Source organism: Cloeon dipterum, chromosome 3 (assembly GCF_949628265.1).
Source record: "Cloeon dipterum chromosome 3, ieCloDipt1.1, whole genome shotgun sequence".
Lineage (NCBI taxonomy): Eukaryota > Metazoa > Arthropoda > Insecta > Ephemeroptera > Baetidae > Cloeon > Cloeon dipterum.
In genome coordinates this window covers 10,941,231-10,965,009 of record NC_088788.1, presented here as the reverse complement: position 1 = coordinate 10,965,009, position 23,779 = coordinate 10,941,231, and the positions used below count along the sequence as shown (strand labels likewise).

General features: G+C 38.8%; 1 protein-coding gene and 1 long non-coding RNA gene across 2 annotated transcripts in view; one reads left to right on the top strand and one right to left on the bottom strand.

The window, feature by feature from the left end:
- Nucleotides 1-976: 976 nt before the first annotated feature.
- On the bottom strand, nucleotides 977-2,525 carry LOC135940411 (uncharacterized). Its single transcript, XR_010574851.1, has 3 exons — nucleotides 2,331-2,525; nucleotides 2,128-2,247; nucleotides 977-1,114 (listed from the first exon to the last, which is right to left on the bottom strand). It is a non-coding gene; the product is annotated as an uncharacterized LOC135940411 (long non-coding RNA).
- Nucleotides 2,526-10,552: 8,027 nt separating this feature from the next.
- The window catches only part of LOC135938888 (uncharacterized), a 105,104-nt gene continuing 91,877 nt past the window's right edge, over nucleotides 10,553-23,779 (top strand). The window contains exon 1 of the mRNA XM_065482896.1: nucleotides 10,553-10,833. The gene's annotated coding sequence lies outside the window, so the exon portion shown is untranslated. The remainder of the gene's footprint in view (nucleotides 10,834-23,779) is intronic.

The window sequence follows — 23,779 nt, the reverse complement described above, 5'->3', positions numbered from 1 at the left end:
TATTTGTCAGCACCGTTAACAAAATCACGTCACCATGAATGTGATCAGAATTACAGAAAGGCTTCCAGCCGTTCAGCATATACGGACGTGTCAAAACATTTCTTAGTAATTTTACAAGTTCAATAAATACATACGATCGTTTGAGAAGCAGTCAGTCACAATTCGAAACGCTGAGCCCGCGTGCACGCGTATATTTTGAGTGCAAACAGCGCTAGAGTCAGTCGGCTGCGCGCGATCGCACAATGCCGCCCTAATGCATTGTGCAGTCGATTCCAGCGCGCGGATATAATTTCATAATCATCGTGATGAGCAGCGCTCTTTCACAGCCGCCACATTTTGTTTATCATGCTCATCTTTGTCCATTGTATTGTTGTCCGCGGCACAGATGCTGGTGGTTTATGCGACTGGCTGGGTGCCCGCGTGTGCGATAATGCCGCGCGCGCAATTACCGCGCAAAATATACATATTATTGTGCTTGGTCAAATTGTTCAATAACCTCGCCACTCGCAATTATTGCCTCTCTTCAGCCGGGAATTTAATCAAATTGACGATTTCCTTTAGCTGCGCGGTGATTCGCAATTAGCCAATTTAGTGTCGGGCGATTTTCAGAATTGCTCCTCTCGCGGCGGGGAAAATTGATTCACAGAAGGTCGGCGGCTATGCGTCCGTCTCCATTAGTGGCATAGTTGCATAAACACTCTCAATCGCCTTCGTGATTCGCTGCTATAAAATTGCAGGCTTAGAGTGGTCTCGTCGAGTCGATGCATTTGAATGCCATAAAACGATCATTATTAAACAACTGGAAATAAAAGAATAAACATGATAAATATGGGTTTGTTTCATAACTTTCTTGCCGAGTCATAAATGTTGCTTTGTTCCACATTTTGGGCAAATTAGAGAAACAATCATAATGCCTTTTAATGTGGGGATTTTTTACTGATCAAAATTTATTTTCAAATTTAGTGAACACCATAGACCAGAGTAGAATATTTTCAAATATAAACAGAAACATGCTTTGTTGGAAGTTTTCTTTTTTTATTTAGAACCTCTGCCGACGGCTATGAGCTCACCAGGTCCCAATAAAACCTCCGAGCGGATAACATGAAGTTTGGATCTGAAAATATAAAAACATTATAGCACGCGTAATGCTTGTTTGAGTTGTAAGAGCATGTTAAGGGTAGTATTTTCGAATTTGGCTAACGGAAATTTATTTTTCTTGAACAGGGAAAAAACAAGAGCTGCAGTTGTTTTGGCCTTTCAAGTCTCATCATCCAGTTATTTACCTGCAAAACAAAGGTAACGCTGATGACGACTTTGCCTCACCAGCCATGGAAAACGATTGAGTTCACTTACTGTCAGTTAAAAAAGCGACAGATTAATTTACTGTCGGCACTCATTCTCCGCCTAAGACAAAATTCCCCAACAATTTTGTCTCTTATTTTGGTTTTTTATTATTTGATATTTTAATTTTGCAAAAAGGAATTTATTAAATTACTCCTGGACCTACATATTTAAGCAGAGTGATATAAAATTTAGGACGGATTTTGAAATTTTGCGATTTAAAAACTTTAAAATTTTGCAATATCAACAGCAAACGAACAACAGAATTTTTTGCAGCCGTCAGAAAGGTGCAGTGTAATTTTACCTTCTAGAATTCTCATGCAAGCAAAATTTCACTCTTCGAAATTAGATTTTCACTACAAATGATGGAATTTTGAGCTTTTGAATCTTTTTTAGAAAAGGATTAATCACAGGGACGGTGAGTGGTGGAGTTGACAAGGTTTCGTTATTCGTCTCCTCTTTCCGAATTTGCTCATTCAGCAATGAGTTATTCTGTCGCACGTTTCCGACGGTTGCTGATTCAAAATTCTCTTCAGTTTATCTTTTGGTTGTGGAGATAAAGTAATGGTGCCGAAACAGCTACTGTACAGGACGTACTAATTAATTTTTCCTTTCATATTTTCAATACCGAGTTATTCCGCGCAGTGCTTAAGCCATTCGTTAATTATAAATTTTTTAAATTACCTCCGTGTTAATTTCTTTCTATTTTCCTGTTCATAAAAGCTGAATTAATTTTGGTTGTAAATCTAAATTGAAAATCAGAATCTATTTCTGGATTTTCCTTACATCCTTACAACCTGTGGAATCACTTGAAAATAATTCAAAGGTTATTCAGGTCTCCTCCAACTTGAACTCCACTCCACAGCGGTAAAAAATTTGGCGGCCAATCATTCCACGTACGTACGTCTAAAAAGAAAAGCACAGGAAAGGTGAGCGAGCGAAAAGTTTGATTGCGTGAAGCAGAAAATGCAAAATAGCTGGCGTGGTACCTGCTGAGCCGGAGTCGTCTTGCAGGATCGCCTAATCAAAAGTTTGTGCGGCGCGCACGGTGAAATGGAGCTCGACCTCACTCAATTAGGCACAATAAAACCCCAGCGTGGAAACCCGACCAGCATGTGTCTCCGCGACCGAGCTGGCTGCAAAAGTGACTTAATTGCCGGCGACAAACGGTCAGAGTCCTGCCTGCGTACAGTGCTGTGTGTACTCGGTGAGCAACGTGACGCCGAGTCCAGCAGGATGACACACTAGAATTGTGTGACGCTGCAAAATTTCAATTTCATTCTTGAATAATTTCCATTATAAACTTCTGCTTGATGCATCTTGAAGCTATAGTGCTTCATCATAACGACTGCTACCAAGACAAGTGGTTTGTTGTCGCTCGAGGAGGTCCGTCAGAGGCGGACGCAGCATCCGGATGCTGCCACAAGAGGCCCTTTGTCCTGCCTGCGTGCTAAAGTGCCTCATTTGCGATTCAGCTTCAATTGTCAATTTACTTCAAGTGAGAAATAAAGTTTTCAATGTTTATATTTTTACATTTTACGTTTTTTAATTCAATTTTTGTTAAAACAATAAAAAATCTTTATGTATTTTGTTTAAAAAAACAAATTTGTTTTGATTATCTTTTTAACAGAATTTTTTCTTTTAATTAGTCCTTCAAAATATCCTGATGAAGTTAAAAATACACCTATTGAACTTAACTCATTTAACATTAAATTTTAAAGAAAAGTAAGAGCTTTTTAGAATTTATTTTATTTAGCCTATAGGGAAAAGGAAAATTTTAATAAATTGTTGTTAAGTAATTATTTATTAACATATAAAATTACAACAAAATGAAGCTTTTTCTTCATAGAAAATTGCCTGCGTGAATCTTTTTCTCTGTGTTGTCCTTACAATTTTTCTCAGGCTGAAACTCAAATTTTGCTCACTGGAGGGAAAGAAACTTAACGACCTTATTATAAAAGCAATTTTTGATGGTTTGTACACGGATTTCAGCCATTTTAATAGATGATTTTGTAGAGCTATGACTTCTTCAAGTCAATCATAAGTTTAGTTCAAAGTTTAAACGGCTTAAAAATTCGTGTTGCATGCTCATTTGATGTTCCCATATCGACGGAACAATTAAAAGGTTCAGATAAAAATAGCCGATCGTTTAAAATTCACAGCCCTCTATAGTTCCAAACCACCAAAAGTGTTACACAGATTGTGGGAAACATCGCCTGTTTCACGAGTAGCATAGTTTAAGTGGCAAATAAAAAAGCAGTCCAGTGCCTGTGCCTGAAGCGTATTTATAAAACAATTTTTTTTTCACATTCTGGATCCCAATCAGCGAGCAGCGCCTTCAATTTCGCCGAGCCGAAAGAGGGCTGCGAGACGCCACTGAGAGACATCATGTCGTTTCATCCGTCGAGAGACAGTGAGAAGCAGCAGCCTCGGCAAAAAGCCGCGTTTTGCTGCTTTAATTTACAAATTACCGTGTGCCACGCATGTTGGCGCGCAAAGGCGGCCGCGCGGCCGGGTTGTTTTTGCGGGCGAGCAAATTAAGAGAGCAGAGGAGTGAGTTAAATCCGCCATATGGTGAAGCCGAGAGCGAAATTGCAAAAAGTAGCGAGCCGCGCGCGGCCATTGCTGACCAGTGCAGTGCACTCGCGACTCTGTCCTCATTATCGAATCAATTCATTTCTGCCATTCAACTACAGTCCCTGCGAAATGCTGAATGGACGAAAGAGAGTGATTAGACCGCTCTGCCGTGCTGTGCAGATTAAAAAAGACAGCAATATATATGCGTTTCGAATGAAAGAGGCGGATTATGGAAGCCTGAAAGAGTGCTGCAGCGGTTTCCACCTAGCTTTTTGGATTTGTGCAAATTACTTTTAAATTGGTTTTAGCTCTTTTGCAAACGTAGACTTTCGAAAGCTGCGATAAAATAAATACAGTCTTCTCATTATATCTTTATGCGAATATTTTGAATATTTGATATTATTTTAAATAGTAAAAAGTAATAAGTTATTAAAAAAATTGTTATCTAAAATTAATAAATCTATATATAGTAATATTACAATTTTGTTTTAACTTTAATTTTACCACATACTTTTAGTTTTTTAGAATATAATTTTTGTTTTAAACTAGAATAGTTAAAATATTTTTCATAAAATTGATTATAAAATTAAACAAAATCAAATTTTTGTAACACAAACTAAACTATATATTTTAATATATAAAATCTCGTAAGCAATTCTGTAATAGATTGGCCATTAAAATCCAAATAGTTTGATATCAAATTTATTGCTCAAATTTTGATGATTAAGATATGGTTTTAATTGTAATGATATGTTTTGGATAATACGGATAATATCTAGACATGATGAAAAATCACTGCATTAATTTGTTCCATAAATTAAATTTGTAGACTGATCGCGTTGGATCGATTTTAAAACGCCGCTTTTTTATATTTTTGGAATTCTGCCAGAGGAGACCAATAGAATTTGATTAAAATAAGGTTACTCTGAATATTTGTGTTGTTTTTGGGGAAAAACATTATTCAATGATTCTTTAAGTCAACTTTTTAACTTTAATTCAATTTGCAAAATAAAAAAATGAAAATTCTGGTGCATACTGTATTAAATTGGGAAATTTAGTGAGTTCGTAAGCGAAAATACGCGTGGGTTGAATAATTAGCAATGCCAGCGGATCGAGCGACACGATCAAAGAGCTGCCGGCGAAAGGGTTAATGAAATGCGAAATGCGCCGTTGAGCGGGCTGGAATTGAAGCCAGCCGCGGACAAATTTATTCACGCACCTCGCCAGTCGAAATTCAAATAAATGATCCGAAGAGAAGGCAGAGAGTGCACAGTGTTTTGAGTAAAAGTTTGGGCCGCGGCGCGCACGTGGCTCGAGTGCACTCGCCAGTTCCGAACACAAACACTTATCCGCGTCTCATCAGCATGAAATGAGTTTTGCAACAACAAAAAGAGCTCGTTTTGTGTGAGCTGCTATGGTCATTATTAAATTCTCTGCGGCGAAAGACGTGCCGGGATTAGCTCCGCCGGCCTGGCAATATAAAGGAAAAGGACAAGCGGCCGGATTGAGCTGTTCCCTCTCGTTGCTCTCTCGCGGGCGTCTTGCTTTATTTCATCCTCTTCTGTGTAAAGCCGCGAATCGAGTGAGGGGCAATTAATGGAACGAGCTTTCGAGCTGCTGCTTGTGCGATCGTGCTGATTTCTTGAGCGCAAATCAAAGGCTTTTAATAAATTCTTGTTTCCTTGTCAGACCATGATTGTTTTTGCGTTCAATTTTATTTTAGAGCATAACTTATTTTCTATAAAATTACAGTATGGTATATATAAAATAATTTAGATATGTTTACGCATTAATATAAAATATTTTAAGTAAAGAGATGCATGAAATAAATTTGGTAGTGAAATTTAAATCTTGGAAAATTTTCAATCGAGGATGGCGTTGTGAAGAGAAACGACGAGCGAGGCAAGGCCATTTGATTTTACTTTTCAATCAATTTCATCGTTTTAACAACTTTTGCCGTATTTTTTTTAATATTTCCTCCTGGCATTATTAACAATAGCAGTTCTTGTTAAATGTAAAAAAAGTAAGTGGGTATTTATCTTTCAGATGGGTTTCCCCGGAAAAATTCTATCAAACGCTTTCCTGCTCAACCGTTTTTTAAATAAGTATTTTTTCTACACTTTCATATAATTGGTTTGCAATATATATTCATTTTCATACACCTCTAATGGTTTTGCGTCATCATTGCTCAATTAACCAACCTAAACATTTAATTCTGCATGTATAACGCAATAAATAGTTTCGCCCAGCTTAAGTCATTAGTTTTCATTTTCGAAACTGACCACTTAGAAGTTCTCGGTACCTTTCTCAATTAGCTAATTGAACATGATTGGTTGATTAGACAATACATGGCACACGGCGTGTCCTTGAACTTGCTGGCGCGGCCATAAAATAGCGCCCAATTAAAGCAGTTTGTGCGATGAAAACGACTTTTACGGCGTGTCCATTAAGGCCGCGAAGCGAGCACATCAAACGCAGAGAGGAAGAGACACCTAAATACTGACCGCACTCTCGTTTTGACGAGCGTAACTGTATTAACAAGTAGTCTAGCAGCTTGTTTTACAACCGTGAAATCAAAACGATCGACTTCTGATACACTCGAGTCTTAGTGTGCGGTCTCTTGGCGCGCGAGAGAGAAAGAAAAAGGAATCGATCTGGCCCGCTGAAATCTCTCCTCTCGGTCCAGGTGGAGGCTGGCTAGCTGGCTGGCTGCGACCACCGCGTCGGAACATGCAAATGGGCGATTCATTCAATTTGCAAGACGCTCGCCGGCCAAGCAGATGGGCCATAAAAGTGTCTCGACCGGCAAAACACCGCGTGCGTGGAGTATAGTATACGCGCAGCTCCCCATCAGTGTTCACTTTTACGGCCGTACGTGCAGCCCTGAATTGAGGGAAGGAAAAGCAGGGTCGCCAATACGACACGTGCTCAACTTTTCACCAAGGTCTGGAATTTATTTTGTCGCCGAATGAAGAAAGAAAATTGCATAGCCAGAACGAGACTCATTTAAAGCGTAAAATTGCGACTGTTACGGACTTTTTAAAGCACTTTATTTTCCAATAAGGTTATCTTTTAAAAGCAACGTGCTTTTTGGTTTGAATGTATTTTATTTTTAAGTCAAACATGATAATTCTAAAAATAAATTAGGGCAATGGAACCATTTAAATCCTCATATTCATTATCGTCTTTCTAAACCGATAAATGAGCATAGATGTTTCAGAGTTTTATAAAAGGTCAACAATCAACGGAGACTATTATATAATCCATTAAATTTTTCCAACCGTTTTTATGGCTTCTAGAGAATGTTTTTAAGTGTAACAATGTATGTTCGTGTCACGCATGGAGGTGGGAATGGAGTACTTTCTTAAATTAGAATTCCTTAATTTTCTAAAAATATTTAAATAATACGAGATTTAAAAATTTAGCTTGTAAAGAGAACTAGTTTCTTTTTATAATAAAGTCTCCTGGAAATTCTATGATCATTTTTTAAATTTATTTACACTAAGTATTATTTCCTTAGTCAAAAACCTGTTATTGAAACAACTATTTTGTTATTTAAGAATGGAAAATTTGATTAATAGTTTGATGAAGGCAAAAAAATCCGTAAAATTTCATTACCGCTCCGTCACACTCGATAAAATGATTCAACACGCAGGCAATAAAATTGTAGTCAACTACAAAAGCCGGGAAGTCAACAAAGTTGAAAGTTAGAGCGCTGTGTAATTTTGTGCTTGCTGGAAGTTTGAATTGCAAGGTTGCTAGCGTGAAAATCTTTGCGTGGCAGCCAGCAGTATCCAACTTTTAATTTGCCTCTTCCTCCGCGGGTGAAAAACTTAATTCCAGCCAGCTGCATGCACATTATTTTTCACCATGCTCAGTTGACAGCGCCGCTGAGGTGCTAACCTCGCAGCGCTTGTAATAATTATGATGATTAGGTGTCACTCAAGCTGTCTTTTAAAAAAATGTGGAACCCGCCGTCCACGACAAGCTGCAGTATTATTATTCATGAGCTGCACGCGGACATTCCTCTCGTATTTCTCGGTTGCGGCAAAACGTTTCTCTCGTTGCTGTTCCATCGCAAAGTTTGCACGGATTCACCACAAAATTTAGCATATAAGTCTAACCAAAAGTTTTGTTTGTGGCTAGAAGTACGAAATTCAATTGCTGCGAGGGGAATTCAACCACCACTGTTGTAAAGTCTGGTAATTTCTTGTCAAACCAGAAAGTGCATTTAGATATGAAATTTAGGAAAGAACGTTCTCTCATGAACTGAAACCAAGAATGACGCACTAAAACTTAAAGATAATTAGAAATTATATTATAATAAAGAATTGAATTTTCTTTTGTCATTTTGAGTGTGAGTTGTTCAATTGGATTTTTGCTCCAGTTTCCGATCTTAAACATTCAAGACATGAAATAAGTAGAGTTTCTCGTCGCAGAAATTTTAGTTAGAAGCACATCAAATTAAATCTTTACATGTGTCTATAGAACGCAATGTAACGGAACTAAATCCGAGGCATAAAATAAAAGAGATGATTTGTGATAAGGGTCAAATCATAGTTAAAATAGTGTTTTCAATTTTATTTCGCAGAGAGAAACTAGATCAATGCAAGCAGGAAAGTATATATTACCCGATTTTTTACTCTCACGCATTATCAGAAAAAAATCTTCTCGAATTTTAGTAAAAATATTTGCTTAAATAGTCAACATAAACTTTGAATCTATATCAAACTTGGCATTTTGACGCTACGGAGGCTTTTCTAACACTCTTTGTCTTCACTCCTAAGTAAACTTAAGCCACACTCTAACTTTTCTTATCTGCTATTTTATGCTCCAAATGCCAAGGTAAAGTCAGTGATCAGAGGATAAACAAACAGGCACTCTTGGCAGATACCCTTAGCTGCTGCGAATGCTTCATTTGTCTAGCGGAAAATTAGCTTTCCATGTTTGCTTCGAATCGGTACCGTGAAACCTCCGTCTTGAATCATTCTCGAAGTTCAAAGTTTTGCAAACAGCAGCAGCTAATTGAATTTATCGCAAGTTTGCCGGCGAGACGCATAGAAATCCGGGCACCCTTTGGCGTCCGTGGGTGCGTGTTTGTGTGTGCATTATTTTCATTTGCGTAGCCGAGCTATTCGGGATAAACAAGCGCGTGGCCAGATTCCCTAGGACGAAATACCCAAAGTTAAACTGTCGGGGCCGGTGCGTGCTTTAATTCTCGCGCTTCACTCAGGTCGACAAGTTTAATTGGATTAATTTAATGTGCTGTTGATGAAGCTGTTTGGAGGCGACGTGGGCTTTGTCCAACAGCGTATTACACAGCGCATATTTGAGCACATTACAGCACACGGCGCTTGCACCCATACATTGGCAGAATGGGATTATTTGTGCACCACGGTTTTAGGCTGATGAGGTGTGAACACCAAAGATACTGCCTCTGATAATCTGGTCTTTAGGGATTAATTATAATGTGATTGTTTTTTCAACAAAAACGACTTTAAATAGACATTTATTTTAGTGATTGCTATACATTATTCATTATACGGTTAGGCCTCTCTAGAAATTTTAATTCGTCTTGAGTTATGCCACACCGGAGTTTAAAAAAAATGCAAGGATCTATTTTCGGCTCCAGCAGATTGGACCAGGCTTAATCATTAAAATCTGCTTTAGGGAAATTCCATAGACAGGCAAGCACATCCTGCGCGAACAGAGTTTGTGATTTGCTGTTTAAGGTTCAAGTCCAAGCAACCTGCTGGTGACCAGGACTGGAAAGGTGCCTTCACAAATAATGCCTTGTATTTATTTGTTAAGCTATTTTTTTAAACAGATGGCAATTCGCCGTCTAAAGAGAGTAATTTCATGAATTGCTGCAGAGGAGACAAAAACAATCAATCGGTAGGGGGCCACGTTCGCCTCTTACAAAATATTCTTGGTCAGTCTGTGTACACATGTGCCAGGCGACTGGTAAGTGCTTAAATTGCCAGGTGTGCTTACGAGGCTTGGGATTAGCCGAAATAGCTCTACAAACCAGTGCTCTGATTGTTCTCCTGGCACAATTTTGAAATTTCCCGCCTGACCGGACAGTAAAATGTGAAAATTTCACTTCCCTCTAGAGAATGTTTCCAAAGTTTGTATCTTTTTCAAAAATTAATAGGTTAAAAAATAATAATTTAGGCTCAGAAACGTATTATTTCCGTTCATCTGGTTCAAGAGCTTTTCTTGCAAATGACTCTTTCCTTGCTAGTCCTTCCTGCAAAACGATCAAATTTTCTGCGATACTAAAATTTCAATCCACCCTCTAATAAAATTATTTAACAGGAAGCTGAGTGTGCTGTACATTTGAAAGCTTGCAAATGAGAGCTCTCTTTGTGTACCGCACAATAATTTATTTTAATTGCCTGCACATTTCGCAACGCTGACTGTGTGTAGGTCCGACGTGCCAAAACAAAAATGCGATATTATTTAGAACCACTTTTTACAAGGTAAATATAAATATATTAATTTATCGAGGTGCGTGTGTGTTGTGGTGTTGGCGAGAGGCGATATCGAGGCATATAGGTGAGCCTGGCGCTGCAGCAGGAGAGTGAGCCGAGCCGAAGCAGAGCAGAGCGGGCGGCGTTATTGGCGCGCCGAGAGCGCAAGAGCCGCGCTGGCTGCTTGGGAGCGAGGGCTCAGCCGGCTGCTGGCTTTGTGTCAGTGTTGTTCTCCGCACCGTTGTGCAGACCAGACTGCGGCGAGTGTCCTCGAGTGCGCGAGACCGGCGTGTGCCCAGCATCCCATCCGTTTCTCTTTCGCTCCACACACTCGGCCGGTGCCAATTAATTATTTCCGATCGCCGTTTGTGCGCATCGTCGGGCGAATGTGCGGCGTGACGAAAATCGGCCCTCGTCAACACGAGTGAGATTGATTCGGCAGGTAGGCAATTATTGCGATTTTTCATTCTGTTTTTCCTAAACTGGAAATTTTATTTTAGTATGGTTTTTCTCTATAAAGAAGTCCTTTTTGGAGATGAATTGGATTTACTTTATGTGCAAATTAATCGTTTCTTTATTGGTAAAAGACTTGTGTTAACAATTCAAAATGTGATTTTATTTGTAAAAATTATATTTTTTGTGAACCGACTTGAATAATTAGTGTTTTGGAGGGGAAGTAACATTCTAATTGAGTTGCCATTAATTTTTATTTGAGTAAAATCACGTATCAACATTTTAAAGAAATAAAATCCTAAAAATTAACCGTCATTTAGGAAATCCCATTGTTTTTGGTATGCTAGTCTGTTTTAATCTTATAAAATTCGATTTTAGTCCGTTTAAATCGGAATTCAAACCATTTTGTCAGTTGTTATCTCTATAGCCATCGTGTTCCTAAATTGCCAAGGGCAGAAAGCCGTTTTTCGTCCACATTTGGAAGTTAGGGAGGGTTTCAATTTTTATTGAGGATTATTTTTTGCGCGTGCCACGGAAAAAATACGCCTGACAGGTGTATATGTGCGGATTTGTTGCTGCTGGGGAAATGTACGTGTATATATATATGTAGCCCATCATGCAGAGTGCCGTTGGATTCTTTAGGGAATATATAGGCTCGTGCGCCTGATTGTGTTTTGATTTGATGCCTTTTTGCAGCAACAGATAGCTTAGTGTGAGTTTATAGCTCCATTTCGTCGCGGCTTTAATCCGGAATCGCGGCCGAAATAATGGGACTGGGAGCTGAACAGAGGAACACACACAACGCACAGAGCACAAAGGAAAGGTTTAGAAAGCAAACATAAACTGTTTGGCTCACGACTGAAAAGGGATCTGTGCAGTTTCAATTGAGAATCACGAGACGAAACATTTGAATTTAAACGTATTTCATGGAAATCCCATAGCGCGAATTTCAAACAGTCACCTTCTACTTATAACCGCAATCGTTGATCTGAACATGGAGGAATTGTATTATTGATACTACATCAAACGCCCATTTAAAAGTTTCTAGATCGATATCAGCCGGAGCAATAACTAACCTAGACATATAATTATAGCATTATTAAAACTGACCTAGTTTCCTCTGAATGCCGTGCAAATTGATTGGAATTATGAAATTATAATAACAACACGCTTTATTTTAGCTTTTATTTTTTTATGAATCGATTTGAATAATTAATTAATCACCGAGTAATAAAAGTAATAATGTTTGGTTGAGAAAGAAAGAAAGAAAAATAAGTTTATTCAGGTGCGATGTAGGCTAGAACTAGATCAATTGCATAATGATATGTACTTATTTTGTATCAATAATGAGCGAGATTTACATATAATTTCATTATGATCTAAGCTGGATTGACTGCTCCTTTGTTCGCCGTATGTGAAAAGTCGTAACAGTGCGCTGCGCACAATTGAAATGTATGGTCGAACGCACTGCAAATGGACACATGCATAACTTCAAAGGGTCTGCTGCAGCTGGAATATGCAATGCAGTGTAACATTTTCTGGTTAACAGCCCTTTTAGTGCCGCAACACTCGGCTCACGCAGTGCTCCATCAGGTGCAGTGGGAAAGAGACAAAAAGAATTAATTAACTAACTATACTCGCAAACACTAATCACCCAAATGGATGGAGTTATAAAGTGCACTCGCAGCAGCCTGCACACACTCTAACTTACAATTAGCTCCGAGCAACACACACGCTAATTAGCGATTTCCGCTAGGCTGGGCACGCGACTTGGAATCTGCTTTTCGACTTTGAACCCAAGAAAACAGACACATGACTTGATTCAGTGTTAATTTATGTATCACAAGCTGCATGCTACATAAAAATCGTTTTAATTAATTATAGATATTTGACGGCCAGACCAAAGTGACGTGTAATTGAACAGCTGCAAAGTTGGCAGAGGCATACTGAAACAGAAAAAATTAAAACGAGCTATTATTTTATGTGGTAAAAATGTTGTTTACCTCTTTTTGAGGTAGCCTTTTTTTAAAGAGCATTAGAAACCATTGGGAGATCGCCTCAATATCTTTTTATAAATCTGTCCAGTTTTTTCCGAAAAAAGGAAAAATAAATAGAAAGAGCTTTCCTAACAATAGAATATTAATTAGAATAATATTTAATATCAAAATATCACTCGATCAAATAATCTAAATCAGAGGTCTCAAGTTTTGAGTGTCATAGACAGAAGTAAAAAATTCCAAATATATATTTTAAAGCAAATAATTAATGTCATTTTCAACCGTGGAAATATAAAATTCCTATTCCAAAAATTACTTCGAAAAATGTGGTTTTAATTCCGAAAAAGCCTTTAACTGTTTTTTTTTTGCCAATTTTTCTTTATACCCTAGAGAAATGTGCCAACTTCAGAGAAAAATGGTGCATTGTCCTAGAAGTGTGTTAATAAAAATTCCTATTTCTATTATTTTAGCAGCCAATTTTTTGTTAAGTATATGACCCAGTTAAGGATAAGAATTAAAATAGGACAAAAAACACAGTAATAATGATTGGAAACTCCTAATCGTCAGTCAGGTGCGCAAAAGGAGAGCATCAATTGGCAAAAATAGCGATCGTCCGCAGCACATCCTTCTTTGTTCTTTGTGCACAAGTAATTGAATTTTTTACAGCAACAGCAGTAGAAAATTGGCGGTCGTAAATAGTAGTGCATGGCAATAATAAAGCATCATCTCAATACTTTTACTGTTACGATTTCCAATAAAAGTTTTTGCCGGCGCACAGTGTGTATCAATTTTTCCCTCTGCTGCTCATTTCTGCACCAGAGCAAAAGAGAGCATCCAACGGGATGAAAGAGTTGACGTAATTTTCAATCAAATCCCGAGTGCCCCCGCGCGCGCGTGTGTGTGGCAGTCGGACGCGAGTAAAAGGGTTTGCTCTCCTCTCGAATGTGCGATCATCTTTATGAGGAAATGAGCCGCTGGATATCATATTCCCCTCAGTGGGCCTGAAACAACGCGATAACGAGAGTGAGAGCGAGCCAGCCAGCCAGCCTCTGTCTATAATATGCATCTCCGGCCCTGTTATGTAGCGTGTTGCAAAAAGCGCCGCGCCGCCATAGCCGTTGGGCGTGCATACACATAAATTATTGGCGAGCACACCGATAAATTTGCATAGAGCTTCTTATCGACCAGACTTGAGTGATTCTCGGCGCTAATTCGATTTCGCGCACTCGCAGAGCTCCGAGATGAGCAAACTCGCTGATTTTCTCTCGCAAACTGTTGAGCTGGAAATGCTGCTCTGGCGCGGCGGTCGGGGTCGCTGAAACTCTGTGCAAAACCTTTGATCCGCCAGAGTCTTCCTATATTGTTCGTAAGAGAACAAGACGATTGTATCGCGCAGCTTCGTTATTTAAGGTCGTTAGCTGAAGCGACAGAGCCCAATTTGGCTCTTCTGTCTTGTTGCCGCAATTTGTACAATACTCTCCGTCTTCAACTTTTATTGGCCTTCGGGAAGAAAAAAATTACGCCTTTTTTCGTTCAAGAAGTGTATGAACCGGATGTTTTGTGATAATTCTGTTAAACTTCTGTTTGTTAGCGCTGCACCATGTTAAATTTTGTCGTACAAACTAAACACTTTATCCACTTTATAAAAAAATGCAAGAACGTCAATTTTCATTTACATATTGCAGGAATTTTCCTGGAAGACGCCTTTTAAAACACAGCTTTGGTTGGAAGCTACTTTTTCAATAGTACGATGGTAATAATTTTCTTATAATTATTTCCCATATTACTTTTCATCACTTTTTAATTATTTTGAGTCTTTTGAATTGCTTTACATGATCTAAAAAAGCTATTTGATTTGGAAACAAAATATTTACAGCAAACACAGATTGGCACACAAAGTTAATTGTTTGCTGACATTGTTCACTTTTACTGCTGAGATTGTCTTTTGTCTCAGTTTATTTGTCTTCTACAGTATTTGTGAGTGCAGCAGTCATACCATCCGAGTTTGAACTTACTACTGAACTAATTTGTGAAAGCTGTTAACAGTGTTTATTCTCCATTCAATTTTAGTGTACTTAAAGTGTTGTGTAATTTGTGAAATCAAACGGACTTTGCACCCCGTGACACTCTACTGTATTATTATTTTTTTTAAAATACGTTTAGCGAATGACACTTTGCAAAAAACATTTAAAACTCAGCTGCAGACCATAAAAGTTTATTGTGGCATACGATTTTAGCTCTCTACGTGGTGAAATCCGGGTTTCGGATGAATACAAAGGCACAACATTTTTCAATCAATTGACTGTTTACTGGTGTTTCTGTTGTCTTCGCTTTTTGCACAGGATCGAGAGTGAGAATGCAAATGAAATTCGCGAAACCTGTTGCGTGCATGTTAACAGAGCAGAAGGAAGAAAGAACATCTTTTTCACACACACGAGTGATAAAGCAATCGTCCGCAAAACGAAACCGAACGTTCGCACGTGCAGAGAAAAGGACCGCAAAAAGCAACAATGTGCGGTGCGAGAGACGCAATTTTCACACACACGCCGCCCTGAGACAATATTGGCAACAAAGAAAAAAGGCTGAACAAGCAATATCCTTGGCGCGAGGTGCAAAAAGAGCCGAGACGAGCTTGCTGACTGGCCGGGGGTGGGTGTCTTTAGGGGAAAGCAGCAGCGAAAGGAAAGGCTTGTTTATCGAAACGCAATTTGCATCGAGCCATCTCAAAGTTTGATGCTAACCCGGAAAACTCACAAATTCATTTCGAGGGTGGCTCCGTCGAGCAGTTTCACTTGCAAATTCCGTCGACATCCCAACTGAGCCCATGCTCTTATTTATTATTTATGCGCCTGAAGTCCTTTCCAGACGCACATGGCTGATTCTGCGGTCCTATTATCATTAGAAAGGGAAAGCCTGTCGGTAAATCCAGATCCCGACGGATTATCCTCCTTCCCATACCTTTCCTCTTGATTTTTTCATTCAAATTATTTACGGCCTTTTTGCCTCGAGACCTAATTTTGCACAAGAAAGTTTTAATGAAGACGCAGCATGTTTTTTCAATTTATTTTATGAATACGAAAAATGGCTGTTTTTGTTGCCTTCAGAGCTTCGCGAGATTCAAAATATGTTAACAGCAGATCTGCGTGCGGAGCCAAATTAGTTATTCTGAAGCAGAACCTTTTGTGATTATCCACTCTTCCGAATTAGAAGCACTGTCTTCTCCAAACAAAACGTTGAACAGTGCGCCTTTTCAGAAGTGGCTACGGTCGTTGAGAGGCTTTCCAAAGGCAATTGGAATTAATGTAACGTGGAGTTTGTTGTGCCAAACATACCACTGCTCACGTAAACTGAAACTTGACGTAATAGATTCTGATATTCAGTCTCTCAAAAGACACACTAGCTGACTGTAAATTTGAGTGGCTCATTTCCAGTAAATTCGAGATTTTCATTTTCATCATTAATATAATTTTATAACACAGAACAAGGCCAATTAAAAGATAATATTGCCCCTGTCGCTGTTCAAATTTATTAATTTTCTGCCCAAAAATAACATTTTCCCTTAATGACGAATTTGTTTAGCACGCTCTCTTTGACGGTCTCGTCCAATTACCTGCTTCAAATAAAATTCGTTTTCATTGGCCGTGCAAAAGAGCAACTTAAACGGCCGTGAATTCCGCACTGCAAATTTAATTGCCTGCTCAGATTATTCAGGTTCCTTCGCCCATTAGCCAGTGTTTGTTTTTGCGTCGAAGCGGACAAAATTCAAATTTCGTCGAGGAGCGCATGAATAATTCGGCGGCATCGTCGCAAACGAAGCAGCTATAGTTGGTCCCTTCGGTGCACGGAACGAAACAGCGGCGCCCACTCTGTGTGTTTTCCATTAGGGTTTCTGCGAGCGCCTCCAACACACAGGTTTGGCCCTAATTTCGTTCCGCAGACCGTTTTGTGTGGACACTGGCTGCTCCGTGTTTGACCCTTCCAATCCGCTCGCAAATGAATTGAAATGTCCCCAGTTTGCGGATTGGCATGTACATGTGCACACCGTGTGCTTGTGACCACACGGTGTGCATTTGACATCAGCTTGTATCGCCCATTCAGTAACCAATTAATTTAGATCCTCTCTAATTTTCTCAAAGAAATAAATTTGCAGAGTATGAGAGAGGAAGAAAAATTGTTTAAAAAAAACCTTTAGGTTTTTTTTAACTTACTGCACCTTGAATAAGATGGGAATTAGTTGGGCTTTGAATTTAAGAAGGATTTTTCGAAAAGAGTCGAATATTTTATGCTGTTTCTCTGTTCATATTAGACGATTTCTGACCCGATTTGTAAAAAATGCATTGCTCTAAAAGCATAAAAAGTAAAATTTAAAGTCGTTAATATATTAAATAAAAAATAGGAGAGTTTCAACTTGATTTACCCCACAAAAATATAATTCAGGCACGAGTAAAACTTTCAGTAATGCATTTCTTTAAAAAAAGCTAATTTTTAGATAGCAAATAAAAACTAAAAATTTCAATGATAGGTTAATCTTTTTACTCTACATGTTATTTATTTGCCATTCATAATAAATTTAAAATTACAAAAAATAAGAATTATAAAATTTGAAATAAGGTTAAATTAAATAATAAAACAATAAATCGATAAAAGTTATACACTTGTTAAAGTCAAATAAAATATTAAAACAGATCGTCTTTGAAAAATAGAAGCATTAAATTGATTCTAAAATCCTGGCACCAAAAAGAGGTTTTTTATATTAAACAATTAATTCTAAATAAAATTGTTGATCGCATAAGGCTTTGTATTTATTTGCTTTGGTTGACGAGGGAATGAAAATTCAGATCTGCTTGACAACTTAATTAAAACCATTCGGCCATAACATAAAAAGCAAACGCGCAAGAATGTAAAGGACACCATTAAAGTCTCATCAGCTCGCGAGTCACATTCTCGCGGTCTGTCTCTTCCAAATACTATTCACATAAATATTTCTGTGCGAATGGAATTAATATTCCGCCGCGCTTCTTAATCACAGACGGCTCAAAAAGAAAACGCCGGGAATGGCCGCATAAAAATTGATCATTACCGAGCAGCTTTGCTGGCTGACAAAGAAAATCCTAGCTGTTTTGTTATTGTGTGAGTGTGTGTATATATAGACGGCACTGATGGCCGTCGGCGAATTTCATTTTCGCGATTTAAATATGCACACACACGGACAAAAAATGCGTTAGCGGTGCCGGCTTGTTTTTTTTTCTGGTCATGGCCGTCGCGAATTGTAATCAATTACTCATCAATGAGATAATTGCTCATATTTTGGCTCATACACACAATCAAAGCGAGACTCGCGAGACGGACGGATTAATCGCCGGCGGGCACCTCTTTTATCTTCGCACCGCGACGACAATGGCACTTCCTTATACGGATGTGCCGGTTATTAAAATCAAGTGTATTGGCGCTTCTGCTCTGCAACACGCACAAAAGGAGCACTCCCTTGGAAGGAAAAAATTGAGATTCTCTTCAAATTACTTTCTGCGCGCTGAGGAATTGTGCCAATGATTTTCACACTGGTTGCTTCTGGGAGCAAAGCCGGGGGATGCGGACGCGGTTATTGAAATGGAAAAATCAATCCGTGCACAGCGAGCTTATGACTGAATTGTCTCTCACCCTTGCTTTGATCTGGAGTAAGTGCAAAATAAAACTCGTATTTTATTACAGCCCCCTGCTTGGCGTTTATTATTTAAATAATCATTCCATTGCAAACCCTGTCAATTGCAAACCCTGCAAGACCGACAAATTCCAAATAATTATTAGCTGTTGTTTCTCGGCTGCACAAGGTAGATCTTGTAAATTACAGTGCTTGACGCAATTTAAACACGCTGAGTTATCTAAACTAAGGGTTTAAGGCAAAGTTTGGACAAATTGAGGAAAATCACACAAAACAACGTTTTTTTATATACTTGGGTTTTTGGGAACAATGTGTGTTTTGCGATCACTACCAATTTTTTATAATTGTTTTTAAATGGAAAATTTCAATATTCTTTCAGCAAATTCCATCAAATGAAAATTTGATCATTTTGTTTGACCGGTCAATCGACTTTTTGAGCCATTTTGTGGTAGAAAATTCTTTGGGAAGAAAATGCAGACAATTTTTACAAAACTTACTCTCTGAAATAAGCTAGGATTCATAATTAAGTGTTAAGGTATGTTTAAACCTTCTGAGAAAAATTCAATTCAATGAGATATCAGAAAATCTTTGATTCTACAAGGATCAATATTTTTCCAGAGTGAAAATATTGAGAGCTTGAAAGGAAAATCAAGATTTCAAAGCGAGTAAATGGTGGGTTTGTGTCCCCATTTTGGACTTCTCGAAAATTTGCTCAACTTTGCCTTAAAATTGGGCTATTTGACTCAAATTCTTAAGTTCAAGCTATGGCAGCTAGATTTTTGTTATTTTTTTTTTCAACATGTTGCGGTATCCTTCCTCTTAACCAAAATTCTGCTTGAACGAAGACTTTTAATTAATTTCATTGCTCCCTTTGAAGCTACATTCCTACACGCAAAATTAATGGTGTATATCTTTCAAAGTTTCTTTCTCAAGGAATTCAATTAGTGGGGGCTCCATTAAAAATTCCAATACAGATGACTCATTAAAGGAATCGACTGCATGGGTAAATAGAAAATCGAGGCAGTTGAGCTTCCAAACACACTCCACCGACGGCAGTCTCACGCGCGCACAAGTTATTTTGAGCCGTTTAATGAAGATGCCGACGCGTGATTGCTCGTTAGGCGAAAGTGCCTGGACGCACGTCGGAATTCAGTTTTGCCGCCATTCCATGTTCGAGCGGAACGGTTCATAATGATGGGTACATATTTATGAATCGCGCACGGGCGGAACGGAAAGTGCTCTCTTGGTACATGTAGTGAGGCAGCAGTTTACGCATCCATTATTATATCGATAATTTATGCACGCCGCCTGCTCTCTTATTGGCGGTGTTTAGCTGCTTTCGCCCTGCGGGCCGCCTTTGTTCTCCGCCGAATTGTTGTCGGCCACTGTCACTCGCAATGCATCTCAATTAATTAGCCGCACGGACAATGGTCCTCAAATCCGGCACCGCCTGCCACTCCTGTCGCGCACGTGTTTCCCAGTATTTTTATCTTTCAAAGGGCTTGTTTGGGTCGGTTGAAAATTTTCAAGTACGAGGTCCTTGAATGTTGGGACATTTCCTCAAGGATTAGAGCCTTTTGGAATCAACGTTACTATGGTTGCAAATCAGTGTCATCCCTACAATCCAGAGGAAGGGAAGCCGGTTTAGGGGCAGGGCGAATTATAAAATAGAAATTGCTTTTGGTGGACCCCTTTGAAACAAAACCAAGAGCAATGTTCAGCAAAATTCTGAAATATCTTAAAAATGGAGGAAAAATCGGGAGAAAGTTGAAATTTGCCCCGAGTACCGTTTAAATTGTTGAGAAATTCTGCTCCAAGGTTTGTATGCAAGTCAAGTGGCCAGCAGTGTTTCCTTATTGAAAATCATAATTGATTTCGCCGCAGAGTAAGGTAAATTTACCTCATAATTTGTACACCGTTGGATATAGATCTCGTCGAGAGGAATTAAAGTAAAAAAAAAATCATTGAGAAGCCGATTAATTTTTCAGTCTCGTTGGCTAAATGAGAAATTATAGTAAAAAACCATTTTGAAAATTAAGAAAAGGCTGTAATTCTAGTACAAGAAACGAATTTCAGCACGTCTCTTTCCTGCAACCAGTTTGCCTTGATCCCTCCCTTGTTATACAGGTTGATGAAAAATGATTGTAAATTAATTAGCATTTTTGGCAACTGAAAAAGGTTGCCGTTTTCGTTAGAGCTCACAATCAGTGATGAAAACTTTCTCAATTAGAATAAATCATTTCGAGTATATCAGAGCCAACAACTCTCTGAATCAAATTTATTTGATATAAGCGAATATCAAAGCGTGAGGCAACCAGCTTTTAAATTTATTGTTAGTACAGTGCTCGGTGGAACACGTTCCTTTCGGTTGCGTCAGCGGCAGGAGCGCGCACATGCATAATTACTTGCTCGTCTGAAAATACTCGTACGCATTCACATAATGAGATGTATTGCGAGAGCTAAGAAGAATCAGAAAGCGTACGCATTCTATTGATTTTATTTCCTTATTTTCCGCTTCCTTTGCCCGTCGTGCTGACGGCGGCAGCGACTGACAGATTCAAAGGCTTCATTACAGCCCAAGCGAGAGAGTGCACGACAGGGCCAAATTGAAAAATGCGTGCAGACATCACAGTTTTAAAGAGCACAACCCTTGATTTTTGTTTTTTTCGCTCACTGGCAAAATACAAATAAAAAGTCGGGCATGTTTTGACATGAGACGGGTACGCTGAAGCGAAAAATCCATTTTATCTGTTTGGAAAGTAAAAAAAATATGGCGCACGCGTTGCTGCCGCTGCTGTCGTGTGTGTTTCACTGGTGCTGTCACATTTTGTACCAGCCGGATGATAAACTAGCGATAAAGTGGATGTGTCTTATGACCTTTTCCAAAAGGGTTGTATATTTGATCTAATTTGGGAAAATTAATATTAAATTTTCCCTTCAGCGAGATTTAAATAATTGTTTAGTGGGTACGTTGAGCCTTGAGATGAGTAAAGCGTCTAATACCTTTAGTTTTTAGTTGGTCGTTTATTGAGATCGAGGCGTAGCATTTGGACTGTAATAATTAAATAAAATATAACATTCATTGATGTTACAAAAAAACAAGTGTAAAAACAATTAAAAATACGCAATTGATTTTTATATAGCGACGAGTCAAATAGTATATTAATTATCACAAGAGAAACTTACCACGGTGTAATCGGATTTTTTTCATTATAATTCGTCACAGCCTCCTAAATACTACGGAAGCACGGTTACTCTTCCAGCCAAGGAGCGTGTTAGCATCATGAACTTTGGGTGCGGTGGTGGAGCGGTCAGTTAATCTGAAGGTAGCGAGAACGTTTACCACACAAAAATAGTGACGTCCGCTGGAGTGATAATGGTAAAAACTAGATTTACGCCAGAGAGCACAGGAACCGCTACAGTTTTAACAGTTCTTTTAATACAAATGAGACATTTTTTGCTGTTACTTCTTCTGAAAATGAGTAGGTTTTACAGGCCTCAGCCGCGTAATTTTAGGCGACTTTTGAGTGATCACATTATTTTTATTTCAACCAAAATAGCACATAAAATTCAACTTGGAAAAATATTCCGTCTTTTTGCTGTGACAGTCCAGCATCAATTTATAGCAGAAGTGTAAGCAAACTGCATTTTTGACATTTCGAAAGTTTTTAATATTTATCCTCTAAACTCACAAGATATATTTTAGTCCGGTCTGTTTCCAAAACATGAGTTTTTTCTACATTATCTATTAGTTATTTTGACGGGTTCATCGAGTTGTTTATATAAATGATGAAAAAAGTTAAGACAAACATTCTTAAAAGTTTGATTATTTAATAAATTAAATTGTCTGGAAAGAGCATTTCTATTTGGAGATTCTTCTTTCTCTCAGTTATATGGGATCGTGCCCTCAAAATGAGGCATCGATCTTGATAAAACTCGATCAGATAGGTGCTCTCATGGAGGCAACAACAAGTTTTCCTGTGGACAAACGCACGGTATAAACAATATTTAGTGTCACATTGGTGTTGCAACGGCGCAGAAGAAGATGGAACGAGTGGAGTTCGCGAACCTCGCTCTGTTAGCAGGGGACGATGAAATCTGGAAACGTCGGTACATATCGAAAAAACAGTAATCGCGTCTGCTGCGTCCAACCTGCCGGCCGCAGCAGCCGTGGCACCGTGCCAACTTTGCAAAGCAGAAGATTTCTCGGCGACGACCGATTTATGCAGAAAAAGCTTTGCTTCAATCCACAGACGTGACTAACGAGCTCTCGACTTATATTATTATTCGATGATTAATTTAATTGAGTAACCGGTTACATGCACACACACACATAGCACGATCGGTCACTTGCACTCTTCTCGCGTCGAGGTCGTTCACACACTCGCCGGATGCATAATTTGCTTTTCAAGCTGGAAACTCAAACACACTCGCGTCCATTAAAATTTAATTGCGAGAGCCGCGCGTTGTGGAATTCTGCTTTTGCCGTCGGTTTATTTGCTGAATACCCTCTCTTCCGCCCACTTGCATACTAACACTGCGGCGGTGGTGATGCGAAATGAATTTCTCGCTTTGTGTGCTCGTTTCATTTCAGACTTTGTTGTGCGTGTGTCGCAAAGAAAGCGCCTTTCGCGCCATATTATTGCTCCGTTTCACAATTTAAATTCTGTGAGCTCGTGCGTTTCACAAAAAATTACTCTTTGCCAAGAAATGGTAGCTTTTATGTTCTTCCCTGCTTTTTATAACACCCTTGTATCTCATACTTTTCTGTTTATAGAATATGAAAATATTATACCTATCAAACTGTAGCAAAAATCAGGGATATTTAATTTTCCTTTTCATTTCTGCAAATTTCAATTCAATTTCCAGGGGGTAAAATCATCCAAATAACGTTTTACTGTAAATTGTTATGGTCTTCGATCATTTATTTTTTGGTAAGAGTTGTACACATAACCAATAGGCCAAGACTACCTTAATTATTAATAATTTTCAATTTCTGGCATGGAGCAAAGAAATTGTTATCTTTCGCACTATTTTACCCTTTATGCAAGCAAAAAGCTCTTTGCTGGGTGCGCGTGATAAGCAGAAAATGTGCAAGGCCAAACATTTTGCCCGACAAGCCCTTATTTGCGTGCAACCTATCCCGGATCGCCTGGTGAATAATTGCCTTTCTTGCACTGCTCTCTCGGTGGTGGCGGCGGCGGCGGCTGCTGTAGCGGAGACGCTTTTTGCACTCTCGATCTCTCTCGCGCGCGCACTGCATGATTTAGTGGTAGCCT